Source organism: Gastrolobium bilobum, unplaced genomic scaffold (assembly GCF_033153095.1).
Source record: "Gastrolobium bilobum isolate Gb01-03AN ecotype WA unplaced genomic scaffold, APGP_CSIRO_Gbil_v1 utg4102, whole genome shotgun sequence".
NCBI classification, from domain to species: domain Eukaryota; kingdom Viridiplantae; phylum Streptophyta; class Magnoliopsida; order Fabales; family Fabaceae; genus Gastrolobium; species Gastrolobium bilobum.
In genome coordinates this window covers 151899-172521 of record NW_026896431.1, presented here as the reverse complement: position 1 = coordinate 172521, position 20623 = coordinate 151899, and the positions used below count along the sequence as shown (strand labels likewise).

General features: G+C 34.9%; 1 protein-coding gene and 2 pseudogenes across 1 annotated transcript in view; all 3 read right to left on the bottom strand.

Moving 5' to 3' along the window:
- Window positions 1–606: 606 nt before the first annotated feature.
- The window catches only part of LOC133299697 (short chain aldehyde dehydrogenase 1-like), a 44564-nt gene continuing 24547 nt past the window's right edge, over window positions 607–20623 (bottom strand). Inside the window, exon 3 of the transcript XR_009749964.1 lies at window positions 607–622. The gene's annotated coding sequence lies outside the window, so the exon portion shown is untranslated. The remainder of the gene's footprint in view (window positions 623–20623) is intronic.
- Window positions 686–1610, bottom strand: LOC133299693 (short chain aldehyde dehydrogenase 1-like; annotated as a pseudogene).
- Window positions 6051–7148, bottom strand: LOC133299692 (short chain aldehyde dehydrogenase 1-like; annotated as a pseudogene).

Here is a 20623-nt window from a genome sequence, read left to right as displayed (position 1 = left end):
AGAAAAATCATGGCAGAAAACAATGGCAGAAACCAACGTCATGGCTTACGTCAGTTCATAATAAGATTTCTTTGAATTGACCATGATGAGTATCATCCATCGTGCTCACATGAACTAGTCAATACTTTAAAATTTACTTTAATGATTGATATAATAAAACAAAAGCATTTAAAAACTTCTTGATATATACGTACCATTTTTCATTGGCAATAGTATATGTACTAGTAGACTTAAAAAAATTTATTTATGTCTGCACATTAAATGATGGGATTCAAAAAAATTTAACATTACTAATTAAAAAATTTAACATTTTTAAAAATTTCTTACAACCTGTTATGTAATTATTAACATTGCTAATTAAAAATTTTATTAAAATAATTAAACCCTGCTTTAAATTCCACAATTTATTAAATTCAATGGTTCACATCTCTAAGTATTCATTTGCATTGCATGCTTCACGGTGTCTTGTCCATAAAGTCCAATGCCTTATAGAATAGTTAAAAAAAGAAATTTCTAAAATTTGTGTCTGCAATAAGTGGGTTCGCCCTTGAGTACATGCACCCAAGCTTTCCACCATTGAAAATGAATTTAATTCATAGGTTCGTCCAAAGTTTGGACTTTACTTTATTTAGTCAACATAAAAAAGATAGCAGCTTTTGATTCTAAATAACTCAAAAATTGAAGCTTACAATTTGGTCTTAGCAGGAAATTTTCTCAGAGCCGCTTCCACAGAAACATTGGTGACACTGAAACCACCATCCACAAGTAGGTTCAGTCCACTCACGTACTTGGACTCATCGCTGGATAGAAACAAAGCTGCTTCAGCCACATCCTCCTCTTTCAGAACCACTTCCTTCAAGTTCGCCGCCTCTGAATACAATTTCTCTGCACTCTCTCTGTCCATCCCCATTCCACCCATTAGAAGAGGGGTCGCCACCGCATACAGTGAAATACAATTAACTCTGATTCCATGTTTCCCAAGTTCTACGCACAAGTTCTTCGTCAGTCCCACCACTGCGTGCTTCGAAGCAGTGTATTCATGCAATGCCCCCGGGTGAGTCACCGAAGCTGCGCTAGAGGTGAAGATGATGCTCCTTTCTTTTCGGGAATCATTACCTTAGCAGCGTGTTTGGCTGCAGAGAAAGCACCGTAGACATTGACCTCGAAAACCCTCTTCAAGTCTTCAAGATCAAGGGACAGGATGGAAGGGTTCATATTGCCAGCGATGGCGGCATTGCTGAACAAGATGTCAAGTTTTCCATGCAGCGAGACCGCAGCATTCACGGCGGTTTGAACATTGGAATCGTTACTGACGTCGCAGTGAACATAGGAAATATTGGGGTTTTGGACGACATCGCAAAGGGAACTTCCGAGATCGTCTTGGACGTCGGCGATGATGACCTTGGCACCGTGGCGAAGGAAAAGCCTTGCGGTGGCTTCGCCAATGCCTCTAGCTCCCCCAGTTATCAGTGCTACCTTGCCCTGTAACCTGTAAGTGCTCCAAAACGAGAGCGAAGAAACACATTTTCAATAATATATATGCATAGAATTTGAGTTGTGGTTGATTACCTTTTGGCCATTGGAAGGACTGAGGAGGAGAACCCTTGCATCTTGCTTCCCATGCCTTATTGGTCGATAAAAAGGCAATTACATTTGCATTTATATAAAATAATTATTGAATATGATTCATATTTTAAATTCAGACGAAGACTTTTTGGGGGGATACAAAGACAGCTATCACCATGATTCATGGTTGCCCAAGTCAATATATTTTGTGTATATAATATGGAAATCGATCCTTTCATATTAAAAAATATCATTTGATCATATTATTTGATCTCAATTATTCATTTAAAAATTATATATTTTTCTTTTTCTTATCTCATTATCAATAAATGAAATAAGTAATTATGATCAAATAACATAATCATTTTTCACGTGATAAATTTCATTCTTATATAATATACTGATTGTGATCTCAATGATTGGATATCTGTCGGTGGCTTAATATCAATATTAAAATTGGTTCTAATGTCATATTAAAAATAAGAACAAAACGAGCATGCATCGTTTGAATTAGCTCAATACATTAGCAAAGTTATCATATGTGAAATTTTAATTAGAGATGGTCAATGTTCATTTAAATTCGTTTTTTTATGCAGAATTAAATTGTAATTTGGTATAAAAAAAATTTTAAATGTAAACACGAAAATCAAAGCAAGAGAGATGTTACGATAATTAATGAAAGAGCACAAACGAGTTGTTGAAAATTAATACATTTGGTTATGCGCGGGTAATCATTATTTGCGTTTACCACTTAGATGGATTTATTGTTGGGAAATTATTATCTTCTTCTACATGAGATAAGAACTTTTTCCTACACAAATTCGTTTTCCGTGCCAATTAATTTTTTTTTTTTTTAATTTAAAATGTGGGACCCACATTTAACTTATCTCTACTTTTTTCTCTCCTACTATCCTACAACATAAGAAAATATGCACCCTTTATTGTTTCATAAAATTTATTTTGTAAGCTATGTGCACAAATGCTTCAAATTACAGCCTTTGAGGTTGGCTCCCCTTGTATTTAAAAACTAAATTCCACAAAAAAAAAATAAAAAAAAATCAACCAATGAGTGTCAGTTGTGATAGTTAAAAATGGTTATTTTAATTTCAAGATTTAAAGTTTGATTATTGAAGAAGAACATTTGGAGAGACATTTGACATTTACCACACTCGGGTTGAATTTCAAAAGCTATATATATCTCAAAAAAAAAAAAAAAAAACTGAATTCAATATTTTGTTTATTGTGGCCAAAGCATTAGTCTTTGATGACTCTGTGTAATGTACAACATTCATTTTTCTAAAATGTATTTTTTCTGTGAAGAGAATATAGTCCCGTAATATTCATAGCATTAAGGAGGACAGGAAAAATAAAAAGATAAAAAAAAAAATTGTACTAAAATATATACTTAATCTTATTTTATCATCCCAAAAAAGAAATGATATGAGAATAGTACAAAAAATGATATGCAAATAGCATATATAACTTATATAATAATTCTGAGTGTGTTTATTACTTTATTATAATATCGAGGTTAATGTTAGATAATAAAGTATTATACAATAAAAATAGAGTTAAAAAACAAAAATTTTAAGACACGATTAACTACATCAATTGATTAGGTAAATATAAGCAGTATAATTACAACGAAGACTAATCAAATAATCTCTAAATTTAAGATTATGTTTTCAAACTATTTTTCTTAGACATTAATAATATAAGTAATTTTATCTTAATTTCACTGGTAAAAAAAGTAATAAATACACTTATATGAAAAAATCAATAGAAAAAAATCAAAAAAAAATTATTATGTGATAAAAATAAGGGGTTTATAATTCTTCTGTTGCTGTAAATTTATAAATCTTCTGCTACAGACACAATTCACAAGTATAGCCCACAGATAATAGAAAGAGAAAATTCAACACAGGTGAAGCCCATTGTTTTTTGTGTCTGCGGGAAAAACAATGGTCTGTTGTCACATAAGAGATATATTACCCTAAAAATAATAACTTCTCACGAGAATATACAATACTCAAAAATAATACTGAGTTGGGATTCTGGTATGGATGAAAAACCATTAGCAAGCACACACAGGGATAGGGTGTTGCTCAGTGGCGGACCCAGGAATTTGTCCTCTGGGGGGTTAAAAATTATATATTTGTTTCTTTCTTCAAACATAATATATGAGAAGTCAAAATACAAAAAATTAAATATTTGTTCCTCTCTTCAACCACAATACGTGGGAGGCCGAAATACCAATCCAGAGAACATAACTCATAAATACCTCTTTTAACTTGTTATAGAGAGAAAGAAGGAGACAAAGAGAGAGAGGTGGAAGATATCACGGTAAAATCTACTATCAATTTGAAAAAAAACTACACATTTACAACCCCTAAAATGAACATTTTTTATTCAAAGAAAACAAAGAAAAAGAGAAGAGAGCAAAGGTTTAGATTTCACAAAAAATATGTACTAATTACTATAATCTAAATAGATAATTCAAAGCAGACCCCCCCTTATTTCTTAACCTCTTTTTCTATTTACTCACTGTTAGCCCAACAAGAAAAAAAAGCCAAAGATAAATCAGAAGAAACAAATTGCCAAGAAGCACAATCACCAAAACCCTTCTGCCCATGAAGCTCACCGGCAAGTGTACCGATCGCACAAGTAATATAATGAGTAAGTAGAGTATCGTCTCCATAGGTATTATAAACCAAGTACCACAATAACGAGTCCCCTTAAGTTGGAAAATTCGGTTGTTTAGGAAAATAGTGAATTGATGGTAAAATAAAAACAAGTATTTAAAATATAGAATTTTCAATTTAATAAGCAATGGTAAAAATAAAATGTATTTTTGAGAGAATAATAAAAAGGCATTGCAGCTAAGGTACACGCATCATATGATCCTCGCTTTAAACTTTGGATTGATTGAAAATGTTCATTCAATTTAATAACTCAGACAAATTATCATCTAAAATAATTAGTTAAATCTCAATCCCTTGGCAATCTAACCCTTCAATCCAATTGGAACCCTAATTCCTTAGCAATTGCGCATGAAATTAAGCATTAACCACAATAAATTCAATGACTACAATCCACACAAGTCTATCCCTAGAGCATGCATAAATTGTTACTTTACCTCCTTTCAGAATCAAAACCCCAATATTCCTATTGTGAATTCTAATTCCCAAATTATTATTTCCTATTAGGTTGATCAAGTCTAACAGAAATAATAAACAATACACACACGGTAAAAATAAAATATATTAAAATAAACGAGCGAAAATAAATCAATCCATCGTAAAAAGGGTTCACATAGGGTTTGTGACCCTAACTACAATAAAAGAAAATTATCCAGCCATAGACATAGCTGACATACAATTATAAAATAGAATTCAAAATAAAATTACTAGGAGAAACGAAGAATGATTCTCTGCTCTTCTCCTCTTTCTCGAATCCTTGTTCTGCTCCGTCGTCCAAAAGAATCCCACAAAAAACCCTCGCAGCGTCCTTTTAAGTTTGAAATTGCCTCCACACCGAAGTTCGCGCGGGTAGCGCCAGACTGGCGCGGCCGTAGTGCCACAATTTTACACTAGGTTGGTTTCTCGCAAGGGTAGCGCCAAACTGGCGCTGCACCCGCGCCAACTCTCTGGTCTTTGTACTGCTTTGCTGAAGTCCGCGCGGGTAGCGCCACAATGGCGCGGTAGTAGCGCCACTTTCCTTTTTCAATTTTTCGCAATTTCCTATTTCTTCTTGCTTTAATCTGTAAAAATTATAAAAAATATGAGAAATAAACTGAAATGAAAAAACTAAATAATAAAAGCAATTAATATACAGAAAATGCTCTTTCATGATTAAATTCTTATTATTTTTGGCTTGGAAAACATCACATGCCAGAGGCACATCAGCCCCTCACTTCCCTCTCTGTCACAAATAATCAGAAAAGGAGAGGGATCGAAAGAATAAGGTTCATTCTTTCATAAGACTCTCAGACTTCTTATTTTTATTAATGGATGGGAAGATTTGTGCTAACATCTAAGCATAATAAAAGTTGAAACTGTTAGTTTCAAGTCAAGGTTTAAACTATAATTTAAGGGAAATGTTGTATTTACAAACTTTTCGTTTAGAAACTCTCACAAACTATATTGTGTTTGACCGTCATACTTTAATCAAGAGTGTATGACTGGTCGTACTTAGTGTAATTTGTAAAAAAAATTGTGAACAAATCTTTTCCCATAATTTAATGCTAATTTCATATGCTAATTGTTACCACCAGGTCTGTGCCAACAAACAAGAGCCACGTAGCTAAAAGAATTTGAACTAAGAGAAACCATGTAGCTCTATTGGTCATCACTGATACTCCCAATTTGGCAGTACATATGCACCAAAACTAGTTTAATTCGTAGGTTCATCCAAACTCTGGACTTTATTTCGCCAAAATTAAAAAGAGAGCAACTTATTACTCCAAGTAACCTACAATTTGAAGATTACAATTTGGTCTTAGCAGAAATCTTTGTCAGAGCTTCTTCGACAGAAACATTGGTGACACTGAAACCTCTATCCACAACTAGATTTAGTCCACTCACGTACTTGGACTCATCGTTGGCTAAAAACAAAGCTGCTTCCGCCACATCCTCCTCCTTCAGAACCACTCCCTTCAAGTTCGCCGCCTCTGAATACACTTTCTCTGCACTCTCTTTGTCCATCCCCATTCCATCCATTAGAAGAGTGGTCGCCACCGCATACGATGAAATACAATTAACTCTGATTCCATGTTTACCCAGTTCCACGCACAAGTTCTTCATCAAACCCAACACTGCATGCTTCGTTGCAGCGTAATCAAGCGGTGTAACCACATGAATCACCGAAAATACGCTAGAGGTGAAGATGATGCTCCCTTTCTTTTCAGGAATCATTACCTTAGTGGCGTGTTTGGCTGCAGAGAAAGCACCGTAGACGTTGACCTCAAAAACCCTCTTCAAGTCTTCAAGATGAAGGGACAGATTGAAGGGTTCAAATTGCCAACGATGCTGGCATTGCTGAACAAGATGTCAAGTTTTCCATGCTGCGAGACCTCAGCATTGATGGCGGTTTGAACGTTGGAATCGTTACTGACATCGCAGTGAACATAGGAAATATTAGGGTTGTGGACGGCGTCGCAAAGGGAGCGTCCGATATCGTCTTGGACGTCGGCGATGATGACCTTGGCACCGTGGCGAAGGAAAAGCCTTGAGGTGGCTTCACTGATGCCTCTGGCTCCCCCAGTTATTAGTGCTACCTTGCCTTGTAACCTGCAAAGTGCTCCAAAACGAGAGCGAAGATACACATTAATTTTCAATATATCATGGGGAAGAATCCGTTCACAAGTTTTTTTTTTATAAATTTTTGCAAATTACATTATGTATTAGAGAACATTGTGTTCTTCCAAAGAAATATAGTGTAATTTTAAGAGTTTGTAAATATAACCATTCCTGTATATTATAGATTATAATTAGCAGAAGTATCAGATACATATGTATAGAATTTGAGTTATGATTTGATTACCTCTTGGTGATTGGATGGACTGAGGAGGAGAACCCTTGCATCTTGCTTCCCATGCCTTATTGGAAAAAAAGCACCATTTTAAAATTTTTGGGCAAAAGATGTCACATATGCTGACGAGACTAGTTCCGTCAATGACACTGACGGGACTCGTGCCACGTCAGCACTCCCGTTACCGTAAAACTTCGAAAGACCATAACTTGTGATCGACTCGGATATCCAAATCAGATATATATTTTTTTTGATTTCAAACAACTTTTCGAGATCTACGCAATGAATTTTCCACAAACATAGTTTGAAGATCTTCTGAATTTAAACGCTCTTGTGATTGTGATACAATTGTTACAAATTAAAATTCAAATTCAAACATACTTTGAAAAAATTTATCGAATCAACTTTAATTGAGCAATTCTTTTGCCCAAAAATTTAAAAATGGTGTTTTAGTTTAGGCGCTTATTGGCTCTGAAACACGGACTCGCATTTATTTTGAATTGTGTGTGTCGAACACGTGTCCGACACTGACATGCTCTGACATGCGATCAATATTTTAGGACACGTGGTCAACTCTCCAACACATTTTTCTGACACACAGTCAACTTTTTCGAACACGTGGTCAACGCTCGGACACGCCCGGACACTTTTTTTTTTTAGTCTTAATTTTATTTTATTAACTAAAAATAAAAAAAATCATTTATAAATCAACTTTTTTCTGTTATGAAATTTGACAAAATTAACAAGGTACGAAAAATTATTTTTGTTTATATTTATATTATGAAATTTGAATATTTGATAATTGATTGATTATATGACTTATTATGGACTGTTATATCTATTAAATATAAATTATATTATATATTAAAAATATTATTTAATTTCAAAACGTGTCCCAACGTGTCAAAATATACTATTTTTTAAAATTAACATGTCAGCGTGTCGTATCGTGTCTCGTATCCTGAGTTAATGTCCGTGCATCATAGCTTATTGGTCATTAAAAAGGCAATTATTGTCGGATATGATATGACTTATTGGGCATATACAAAGAAAGGTAACATCACAGTTGTCCAACTCATTATAAGAAATATTTTTGGATATATACTCTACTGATTGGGATCTTAATGATGGGATATCTATCGGTGGCTTGGCAGCAATATTAAAATTGAATCTAGTGTCATTAAAAAAAAGAGCAAAATTAATGAAAGAGCACAATCTGTTAGAAATGCAAACTCTTCCATGAGAATCTGCAAGATTTGAGATTGTCAGGCTTATTATCTGTCCTTGTACAAGAAGAGGTGTCATATTAGTTAATAGGTGTTATGTTAGCTCTCCTAGTATGTGTCAACTGTCAAGTTAGTCGGTTACAAGTAGTGGATGAAAAAAAAAAACCACCATGGAGTGGTTGATGAGAACCAGTTTTCGGTGGCTGAATTGAAGTTATATAAATAGATAGATGTATTGTGTGTTTAACAAATGAATCAATCGAGAAAGAAAAAACATCGTTGTAAAAGTGTCGATGGACTGTGTGAGAAAGAAAAGAATAAGTGAGAGATTTGTAAGGTTTCTTTCTATAATAAAGTTGTTGATGATTTGTCTTTTTGTGGTGTTTTGTTTACTAAAATTTCCAACGCAATCGAGTTGTTGAAAATTAATGCATCCGGATGTGCGCGCGGGTATTTAATCATTACTTGCGTTGCGTTTAGCACAAACAATAAAATATATTTTGTAAGCTAAGTACACAAATGCTTCAAATTATTTGAGGTGCAGAAATGAGTGTGCTTGGCACTTGGGTATTATTAGATATCTGATCGTAGAGGGTGATTCCTCCTCCGTGGCAAAGATATTGGAGACCTATGATCTTGACCCGTGCGCCTCTCATCTGGTATCCGCATTAAAGTTTGGGTAAGAAGAGATTGGACTGTTAAGTTCCACTGTAGCCCTCGTGCCTCAAATGGTTGTGCTGACTCGATGGCCAAACAAGCTCCTCTCAATATCCAACGCCTCCGAAACTTCAATTGTATATTTTATTTCTAGAAATTAGAAAGTTTAGATGAAATTAGATATTAGTATTCCATTAGGCTAAGAGAAGACTTCAACTTTACAGAAATTTTTTGGAATGAATTATATATCACTCTACCAATAAATTAAGTTCTCACATAGCCAATTGTATGCCTTTAGCCATTACTGACCTGTTCCATGCATACCAAGCTAGCTGCACTAGGCATTTAGGGTGTCATTCTAAAGGTGGTGTTTAAAAATTCAGTCCGGCCATCGACTTGGCCGAGGTCAGGGTCACGAGTTTAACCGGGGATTCACAGAATTACTTCGCTGACTCGATTTTATATATTAACAAAATATAAATATATATCCTATATGAAAATTTTTAAAAAATCAAAACACTAATCATCAAAGATTCAAGATATACTTAACATAATTCAACAAATTACGTCAACAAGTCAATATTACACAGACTAATCAAAGTATCAAAGTATCAGTATCAAAGTATAAAACACATATTCCAATGAAGTTAATGAAAAATTATATCACCAAACTTAGGTCACACTTGTCAATTTTCTAATTCATTATCGTTGCGATACAATTTAAAAGTCTTAATTTGCATAATTTTTATCTACTATCTTCTTGATATGAAAGTAAATACATCAGGATCGGAGAAAGCTTTAAACCCTATTGCTCAGTTATATAATAATACCATATATACAGACTGAGAGTATAGAAATCAACCAAGAAAAATAGTGGATTAATAAAGAGAAGAACCAGCACAACAGAGGAGAGGTGGCAACTCGACGAAGAGGGAAGACCGAAGAGGCGGTGCTGCAGAGGAGAGGATGAGGGACCACCAAGGTGAAAGACGTATGGGATTTAGGTTAGCAACGATTTTTTTCACAAAATGGCGTCGTTTTGTGTGATTTTTTTTTAAATGCATTGACCTCCTTGACTCCTATGACCCAGAAGTCATTGAGATCCGATTGAGTTTCTGGGGTCAGAGAGGTCAACGTGCATGCAGCGTTTAACTACTGATCCCAACCCTCAAAGAGAGGGGGTCAAGATTGACCCAAGTCAACTCGGGGATAGGGGCGAAATTTTAAAATAGTAATTTGTTTTTGTTTTGGGTGTCTAGCCCCATTGTCTAAAAAAAAATCAACCAATGAGTGTGAGTTCCGGTGGTTAAAAATGGTTATTTGAATTTCAAAATTTAAAGTTTGATTATTGAAAAAGTACATTTGGAGAGACATTTGACATTTACCACATTCGGGTTGAATTCCAAAAGCTATATATATCTAAAAAAAAAAAAACCGAATTCATGTTATATTGTTTATTATGACCAAAGCATAAGTGTTTGATGATTGTGTGTAATGTACAACATTCATTTTTCTAAAATGTATTTTGTCTGTGAAGAGAATATATCTTTAAAAATGTTTGGGAAAAGAATTTAGTTTAGATTGTTACAAAATATAGTCCCGTGATACTCACACCATTAAGGAGGACAGGGAAAATAAAAAGATGAAAAAATAGATGTACTAAAATATATACTTATCTTATTTTATCATCCGAAAAAAAAAATGATACGAAAATAGTACAAAAAATATATATGCAAATAGCATATATAACTGATACAATATTCTGAGTGTGTTTATTTTTTTGTAAACTGGGTGTGTTTATTATATATAGTTATATACCACTGAAGTTCACGTTAGGTAATAAAACATAATACAACTAAAATAGAGTTTAGAAAAGTAAGAATTTCAAGACATTATGAATCACGCTAATAGGTCAGGTAAATATAAGTGGGAGTCTCTACATCCAATTGCAACGGTAAGTAATTAAATAAATTTAAAGCTATGCCTTTTAATCGTTTTTTTAGACTTCAATTGTGTAATTAACTTTATCTTCATTCTAGTAGTCAAGAATGCAATAAATACTCTAATTGAAATGACACACAAGATTTATGTAAAAATCCAAATGAAAAAATCACGAGTAAAATTAAAGAAGATTTTTATTATATGGAATAAGTTATAATATCTCTCTCAATACAAAGAGAGTATAATATCCCTATCACTTAAATATGCCTTACACAAAAATAATACAAGAGACACTTGAGAAAACTCCTTAAGTTGGGATTTTGGGATGGATTAATAATCACTAAGAAGCTTCCTATTTATAGACATATGATGTTACTATGCACCACAATTTTTATAATATTTCGATAATATGGATATACTCAGTGTTTTAAAATCCAGATCACCCCGACCAGGGCGACCCAGGTTTCAGTAACCTGGTGAGGGCATTGTTGGGTTTGCTCTTTTACTAAAGCCCAAATGGGTTATTAGTATGAGAAGAGCCCAAGGAACCTAGAGCCCAATGAGCTAGGGTTTCTTGAAACCCATATAAATAGTACCTCTTAAGTCATCAGCCTCCTAGGTCCTTTTTGTGAGAAAGAGGCAAGCTTAGAATCTGATCAGTGCCCACACACTTCCCCTTCCTCCTCGAGAGATAGTTTGGAAGATCTGCCACAGTCCAGCTTCAAGGAGGTTGTTCGTGCTGCGGCGCTGAGGTGAGCTGTTCGTGAAGAGGAATCCTACAAGGGAAGATTCTACACGAGACCTGCACACCGAAAGGTAATTGTGAAACAAGGATGATTCGGTAAGCATACCAATGTACTAGGTCCTAAACCGCTTCCGCATAAATCTAAGATATCCTTCAATTGGTATCAGAGCCTTGGCTGTACATTGGTATGTGAATCTAGTTTCACTATTCATGTAATTAGTTTTGCTTCTTGAAATGTGGCACCTAGGGTTCTAGGATTATGGTATGAATCTAGCATGTGTATTTTATAATTCATTTTCATAAAAGTTTAAATTTTAATCGGTAAAAATGCTTTAATCCATGGTTAGGGTCTCTCGTGTATTTCTCGATTTGTAACAAGGAGGCTAATCCCATATGATTAGGTTTCCTCCTTGTTGGTTTTGTTTATTTTTGGAATTTCTGTGTATTTTTTCAATATTTTGTAAAAGTTCAAGATCGAGAAATCGCGAGGAATACGCGCAGTCAGCACTGTCGGAGACTTTTCGAGGACTTACCGATCTCGGAATGGGGCGATCTATATATGGTTGGAAAGAGGACGGAAAGAAGAACGCAACGATGGGTGGCTCACCGCCATCTGAGTTTACACGCTCCTCCACGCGCCTCCACAAGATTATGAGAGTGGCCGCCACTCTCCGGCAAAGAATGGGAGAGTGAGAGAGCGTCCGGCCACCTTTTTGGGTGGTTCTGGCGGAGGTGCACTCGTCTATACGTGGCGGTCCTTCCCCTGGAGTTTCAGCCTGATTTGACTTTGGGTGACGGCGCGGCAGACCTGACGGCTAGGGTTCCTCTTTCGCGTCCTAGGGTTTCTCGCCAAAGGATTGGGTCTTTGGGCTTTTGGGCCCATGAAACCCTAAAGGGGCTTGAGACAGATACTATGGGCTAGGCGAAAGTCGAATTCCAAAGTTGTATTATTTTATTTTATTTTCTTTAAAGTAGGAAGACCATGGATTAAAGTAATTATGATTTATTATTTAATGCTTTTATTGATTGGTATAAATTATATGATTGATAACATGCTTTATTGCGATAACATGCCATATAGAATAGGTGGTGCCACATTGTTGCATAACTTGTATGATTGCATGAGCATAATAGCTATTATGTCTTCAGCGACTGGTATGATAGTTATTATGGGATTATTTTGATTTTAAATCATCCTAAAAAATTAATTAATAATTATTATGATTTTTATTAAAAATATAGATTAATAATTGAATTAATTAATTTTGGATAATTAACATCAAGACAAATAATCGTTATGGAAATTATTTTGATTTCAAATTATCCTCATAAATGATAATTATTATGATTGTTGCAATCTAGATTAATAATTAAGTCAGCTATTTGGATGATTTAAATCTAGAAAAATAATTAGAGAAATTTCTGAGAGAATTCTTTTATTTTGCGAGTAATTTGTGGGTTTTTTGAAATGGTCATGGAATAACACACGCTGCATACAACATTCATGTATCATGATTGTTTGGAGCACACGCTGACGTAAAGTGACCGGATTTCAGGACCTTAATGCTTTCAAAATTATGTTAAGCTTAGTGCACGTTTATCGGCGCTCTTACTTATATAGTTTTTGAAATCGAACAAAGGATACTCTCAATTAAATAATTCTTGGAAATTAGAAAATGTTGCTTATGTTGAATGGAAGGAGATTTAAATTAAGAGATTAATTTAACCTTCAAGCGCATTATAGGACCATTAATAAAATAATCATGTGAAGTCCCATCGAATAAGCATGATTGGATTTTATTAGATTGGACTTAAATATCTATGGGAGGAGATTTAAATTAAGAAATTAATTTAACCTCCAGGCGCATTGTGGGCCTATCAATAAAATAATCATGTGAGGCCCCAACGGATAAGCATGATTGGATTTTATTGGGCCTTAATAATTTCAAAATTTTAATAAAGTATTGTACGTCCCATCGTCGATAATACTAAGTTATTAAAGATAATTTTGAAATTAAACAATGAATTCGACTGGGCTTATGAAAATTCTCAAACAAAAATGTTGAATGGGTGAAGGTTTTAAAAATTAATTAATTTTAAAACCTGCGGGCTCCATTTGTGGGTTTATTAGTGAAATGGTTATCGCTGAAGCCCCATCGGATAAGGATAATCAGATTTCACTAGATTAAATCTTAATAATTTCAAAATTTTAGTAAAGTATTGTACGGCCCATCGTCGGCAATGCTTAGACACTAAGGATAATTTTGAAATTAAACAATGGTTAATTACATTCAACTTTGGTAAAATTGTTAACCCTCCCATCGAGGCTCTGGCAATGGCACTGAAGGCCCAAATAACAATTTTGGTTTTTACAAGTGACTTGCCAATCGTAAGCCTTGTAAAGATAAACTGAAGGATTGTTAACAATAAACAAGAGTAGTTATGAGAATCTACTTGCACTTTGTTTGTTTATTGCATTATTTGTTTGTAATTGTGTGCTTTATATGTTTTTCAGAAAATATCTTAGAAATGATTTTGAGTCGAAAACCTCTAGATGGTACCAACTATGAATAAGTGAAAAGCAAATTTTTTGATATTGTTCTAAAACATGGAAGCTAAAATTTGTTCTGACAATGCGAGGGCCATAGCAACCTGCAGAGGATGCGTCTTAGGAAACTAAGATGCATTTCTCAGATTAGGAAAGGGCAGATATGGTAGTTCGCTGCTATATTATTGTCAGTCTTTCCAAATACTTGCAGAAGCAAGTGTACATGATTAAGAGTGGAGTAGAAATGCTTCAGACTCTTAATGACATGTTTGCTGCGTTTAGCAGCTCTGCTAGACAGAATGCAGTCGGTGCAGGTTTTGCTAAGAGTCTTGTTAAATCCAAAGGGAAACCCAAGGGTGGTAACAAGAACAAAATGACTTGGTTATAAGTTGTCAAACCAGTTGCTATGAAGAAGCCGCAAGGCAAGTTCTTCAAGTGCAGACTGAAGGGATACTGAAAGAAAAATTGTCCAGAGGTGATGAAAAGAACCTGACATGGGCATATCAAGGCCTGATCAGTGAATGAATTATTGATTCAGGAATCACTGATTATGTTTGTTACTCTTTGTAGTAGTTCAAACATGGCATACCTGTCAGCAATGGACAGATATTTTAAGCTTGAAAATGGGAACTTGTGTCTGCATTTGCAGTAAGACAAGTTATTTATAAGACTATGGTTTTGGGTGATTGTTTATTTGTTCCAGATTTCAAGAGGAATTCAATTTTTGTTAGTTGTTTTGGTTAAAACATGGGTTGACAATGCAATTGATTCCTCAGTTACATTTCAAAGTTCATCTTCGTCTTGTTTGTTCTGGTACATTGTTTAAATAGTCTTTATTACCTATGTCCTATACCCTTTTTAAATTTGTTATGTTGAATGGAAAGGATGATGAACAAGAACTTTCACCAAAGAAATAAAAGTTTCAAATGAAACATCACTTTGGCCTTTGTGATTGAGTTATATTATCTCAAGTAGGAAACATATTTTAGTTAAAAGAGGGACTGAAAGTTCAATAATCTTTTAACTAACAGCTACATGTTAGTCCTATTTGGAAGGTAAAGTGGCCAAGCAATCCTACAAGGGCCAAAAAGGTTTGCGCAACTATTCAACTGGAACTGGTACATACTAATGTATGTGGACCAATTAGTGTTCAGACCAGAAGAGGTGATGAGTACTTCATTATATGAATGTTTACTCTGGATTTGGACAGATTAGTGCGCCATAAGTCTAAAGCTTTTGGAAATTCCAAGAGGTTTAGTCTGAGGCAGAAAAGCATGTAGGTGTTCAAATCAAAAACACTTTGGTCTGACTAAAGTGTTGGCTACCTGTCTGGTAAGTTCAGGTCTTACCTGATTTAAGAGGGGATAGTTTTTGTAACTGTCAACTCTAAGAACGCATTAGTTGAATGAAGTTGCAGTATGCAAAAATCAAACATTTCTAGACTTGGTGAAGATCATGTTCAATTATTCATCTTTGTCAATGTTGTTCAAGGGAGATGCCTAAGAGAAGGAAATGTACCTTCTTAACTTGATTCCGTCAAAAGTTTGTTGTAAAGACACCTAAAGAATTATGGAAAGGGTGCAAGCCCAGATCAAACCATATTCGGATTTAGGGTGCTACGACACACGTCCTACAACAACAGTCAAATGAGATGGAATCTTGTATGGAAGAGTGCATATCTTTTGGCTACCCTAAGAGAACTAGGGATGATTTCTTATTTAGTCTTAAGGACAAGATAATCTAAGTGAGCACTTATATGATTTTCTTAAAGGAGGACTAGATAAGAAATTATAAGCTCTTAAGTTAGGTTATTCTTGATGAGATTTATCTCAGATCAAGAATTTCCAGAATCTCTAGAAGCTTCATCCACTGTTCCCTTGATTGTTCAAGAGGGGATAGATATATCTCTAAGTGAACAAACAAGAGAACCATGATTGGAAATTCAACATGATAATATATAAGTGAAACTAGTAGAAATATTAGTATCACATGTAAAGGAACAATATCAAGGATAATCGGATCCTCAAGAAATTGAAGATCCATCATTTGACCCACTATTTGTTTTACCTAGTGCAGTACATTCGTAGTAGGAGAGAACCTTGTTAACTCTCAAGTTGTCTCTTGTTGAGTGACATTGATCCTACTAGTTACGATAATGCACTAGAAGATGTTGTTGATCAAGTGTTGCTCAGGCTATGAACAATGAGATGAAATACTTGTATTTCAACTCCGTTCGGTCCTAGTAAAGACACCAAGAGGGGTAAAACCCACAAGGTGCATGTGGACATAAAAGGTAAAGAGAGGATAGACAGAAAGGTGAAAACCTTCAAAGCTAGCTTGGAGGCATTTTTTGCCAGACGCCATGCTTGAGTCTATCTAGATTCTCTTACTTGCTATAAGTCTCAATTATGAGATTTCATTTTGGGAGTTGGATGTCAGGATATCTACATACAACAACCAAAAGGGTTTATAGCAAATGAGTAGGAACACACAGTATGCAAATTGTGAAAGTCTATTTCATAGACTTAAGCAAGCATCCAAGTCTTGAAACATCAGTTTTGATTAGGTTATCAAAATTTTGATTTTGAGAGAACCTTGATGAATGATGTGTATTTGTATGTAAAGGATACAACGGAAGACAATAACTTTTCTGGTACTTTATGTAGATGATATGCTCTTTATTAGAAACAATGTGGAGGTAATATCAAGCATAAAGAGTTGGCTAAGTTAGTGTTTTGGTATGGAAGTACTGGGGAAGCCAATTATATTCTTGGTATAAAACTCTTATGAGACTGGAAGAATAAGTTGTTGGCATCACCTCAGGCTACTTACATTGACAAAACCCAAAATTCAACATGAGAATTCTAAGAGAAGAATTATAATTCTCAGATGTGGAATTCATCTTCCTAAGGAGTGACCAAAGACTTCTAAGAAGGAAGAATGCATGAGCAAAATATCTTATGCTTTGGCAAAGGTAGACTCACGCATATCATGTTGGGCGTTAAACCAGACATCTGTCACGTAGTGGGAGTAGTGAGATAGTACCATTTTGAACCTAGAGGAATACTAGATTATTGTTAAGCATGTACTCAAGTATCTTTGGAGAACGAGAGATTATATGCTGGTTGGGAGTCTTGAAAAGCTGAGTTTTCAAAAATTCAGTTATTTCAAGTGGATATTGACTCAAGAAAATCAACCTCGAGCTATGAGTTTTTCACTAAACTCAGATAGCATTAGAGGTGGATCTTGCAGACCCAGTTACTAAGAGTTTGCCTGAACTTGTGTTCGAGAGGCATGTTACTTCTTTGGGTTTTAGGAGGATCCCAGACTTGCATTAAGCAAGTGGGAGTTATTGGTTTCATTGTGCTCTTGGAGTAAGACGATGAAACAATAAAATAATTTTCTGAATTTCATAAATAAGGTTTTATTTATTTATTTTGCGCACTATTTACAAACATAAAGGTCCGGATCAAATTGTGGAGTATATGATCATATGGATACGTTCATGGAGGACATGATCATAGGATCTCACAATTGATGAATGGAGTCATAGCCATTAAATAAAGTTGGGCACTTTATTCAGGCTGCAATATTTTATGAAGTGATTTTGTCGAATCATTGTAAAATATTGGTGTGAATTAACATTCACATTGAAAGGATCAAGGAGAGATTTGATTAAGGTTGTTTTTCTGTCATAAGGTATCAAATCTCCAGTTAACTATAGTTATGTGATTGCTCTTAATCCTGAGTTTATTATAAATAGGTAATCAAATAGTTTTCATTCTTTGATTTACCAACGGGTGAGGTTCGATCTATTGACGACCAATAACTCGGTATTTTGGGTGTGAGATTATTTGATTATCGGTATTTATGAGATAAACAACATGGAATTTGTAGGATATGTCCCCTTGATATGTTTCGGTACTTGGATATTAAAGACACTGGCCAGTGCATGTAATCCATCAGAGAAACTATCATAGTCAAGGGAATAAATAATTGATTGAGTTACAGAAAACTTGTCAATCAATTATAGACATTCTACAAAGGGGCGATGCATATTCATGTTATAAGTGTTGTTAATCTTGGAGTTCAAGTTCGGGCTTTTAGTGGAGTAGCACCGAATTAGATAATCATTCGTTGATTATCAGGAGCCTTGATTAATAACAGATGGTAGATCCCCAAGCTAGCTTGAGACAAGGGATGGGGTATTTTTCGGATAGATGATGACTTATGGGTTACATGATCTTGGGTTTTACGACTCAAGTTTGTATCCAAAAGAGCAAGTGGGAGATTGTTGGGTTTGCTCTTTTACTAAAGCCCAAATGAGTTATTAGTATGAGAAGAGCCCAAGGAACCTAGAGCCCAATGAGCTAGGGTTTCTTGGAACCCATATAAATAGTACCTCTTAAGTCATCAGCCTCCTAGGTCCTTTTTGTGAGAAAGAGGCAAGCTTAGAATCTGATCAGTGCCCACACACTTCCCCTTCCTCCTCGAGAGATAGTTTGGAAGATTTGCCACAGTCCAGCTTCAAGGAGGTTGTTCGTGCTGCGGCGCTGAGGTGAGCTGTTCGTGAAGAGGAATCCTACAAGGGAAGATTCTACACGAGACCTGCGCACCGAGAGGTAATTGTGAAACAAGGATGATTCGGTAAGCATACCAATGTACTAGGTCCTAAACCGCTTCCGCATAAATCTAAGATATCCTTCAGGCATCGGTTTGAGCTAGCCATTGGATCGGTCATGCAATTGAATTAGTTTCGAATGGTTGACTCGGTCGAGTCTTGATGACTCGCGTGTCAAAATGGAACCAGGCAGGTCAAGTTGTTTTCTCAAAATGCACTTTATAATATATTTATATATAATTTAATATAAATTCAGGACAAAATATTCTACTCTAGAAATCGAACCCAACCTATTAGAATGAGCAGTGTTACCACTTACCACTAGGCTACCATCAATTGTTGATCAAAATGTATCTTATAGCATATTTATTATATAATTTAACATAAATTTAATTAAATAGATTGAACCAGCAATTCACCGGTTGAACTAATGACCTAGTATCTTAAGTCAGTGAATGAATCGTTGGTCGGGCTTAATTTTAAAATACTGGATATACTAATCACTCGATACACCTTTATCAAATATGAAAAAAATAATACATTTACACTATTCTTATTTTATGGTTATTTATTTCTATATTTTTTTTGGGGGAGGCGGCGCTAAGGGTGTAACTACATCATTTGTTGCAAAAAAATTCTACTCCACAATTTCTAGGACAACGACAAAAATGCCACACTCTTTGCAAAAAAATTACCTGAATGTCATAGAAATTTTTTCCAAAATGTCACATCACCTAACTCACAACAACGAGTTAGGTGTGCATACATAGCAGCAGGTTCATGATCACGTAAGTCGTTGTGTAGTGCAGCAAGATTACATGACAGATAGTTTCTGCCACAATTCTGACATGTGTCAAATTTGTTATGCAGCATAACATTTTACGTGTTGGTAATCGTGTTTTGCAGCATAGCATTTTACATATATATATCAAGGAAAATATTAATCTCATGTTACATGAGAGAGCAAGTCTCTCCTACACACTTAAAAAGGTATGGTCTCACTTTAATATTTTTTTTCCTTGCAGTGAGACCCACACAAAATTATGAGTGCAACATGAGATAACATATCTCCTGTTACATAAGAAAATATAATCTCACATATCAAATATATTAACAGTTCAAAACTATGGTAAAAATTGTTTGCTATGTAATCTTGTTATACTGCGTTGAGACTTATGAGGCCATAAATCTCAAGTCACTTATCCTCACCTAACAAGTTAGGGGTTATAGCATGTTAGGTGATTTGTCATTTTGGAAAAAATATTTGACATGGTGGCATTGAAGTGATTTTTTACGAATTGTCATCGTCCCCAATTTCCTCTCTTGCTTTCCGTAATTGGTACAGTGATAGAATACGGAAAATGTGAACCGACCAGAAAGAAAATTGCGGCAGAGAACATCATGGCTTACGTCAGTTCATAATAGCACATGCAATGGAAGAGTGACCATTTTGTCACACTCAAAAAAATTTATCAGACTGCCATGCCAACAGTAAATTTTGCCAAAATGCCACGCTGCACCCTTAGCCGTCGTTGAAGAAGTCTGAAAATATAACTAATTCGCATTATCTTATCTTAACTCTTAATTATTTTCAGACTTCTTCAACGACGGCTAAAGGTGCAGCGTGGTATTTTGACAAAATTTACTATTGGCGTGACAGTTTGGTAAATTTGTTTGTCAAGTGTGACAAAATGGTCACTCTTCCCACATGCAATTCTATCAATTAGTGACAATGAATATGATCCATCATGATCACATAAATTTGTCGATACTTTGAAATTTACTTTAAT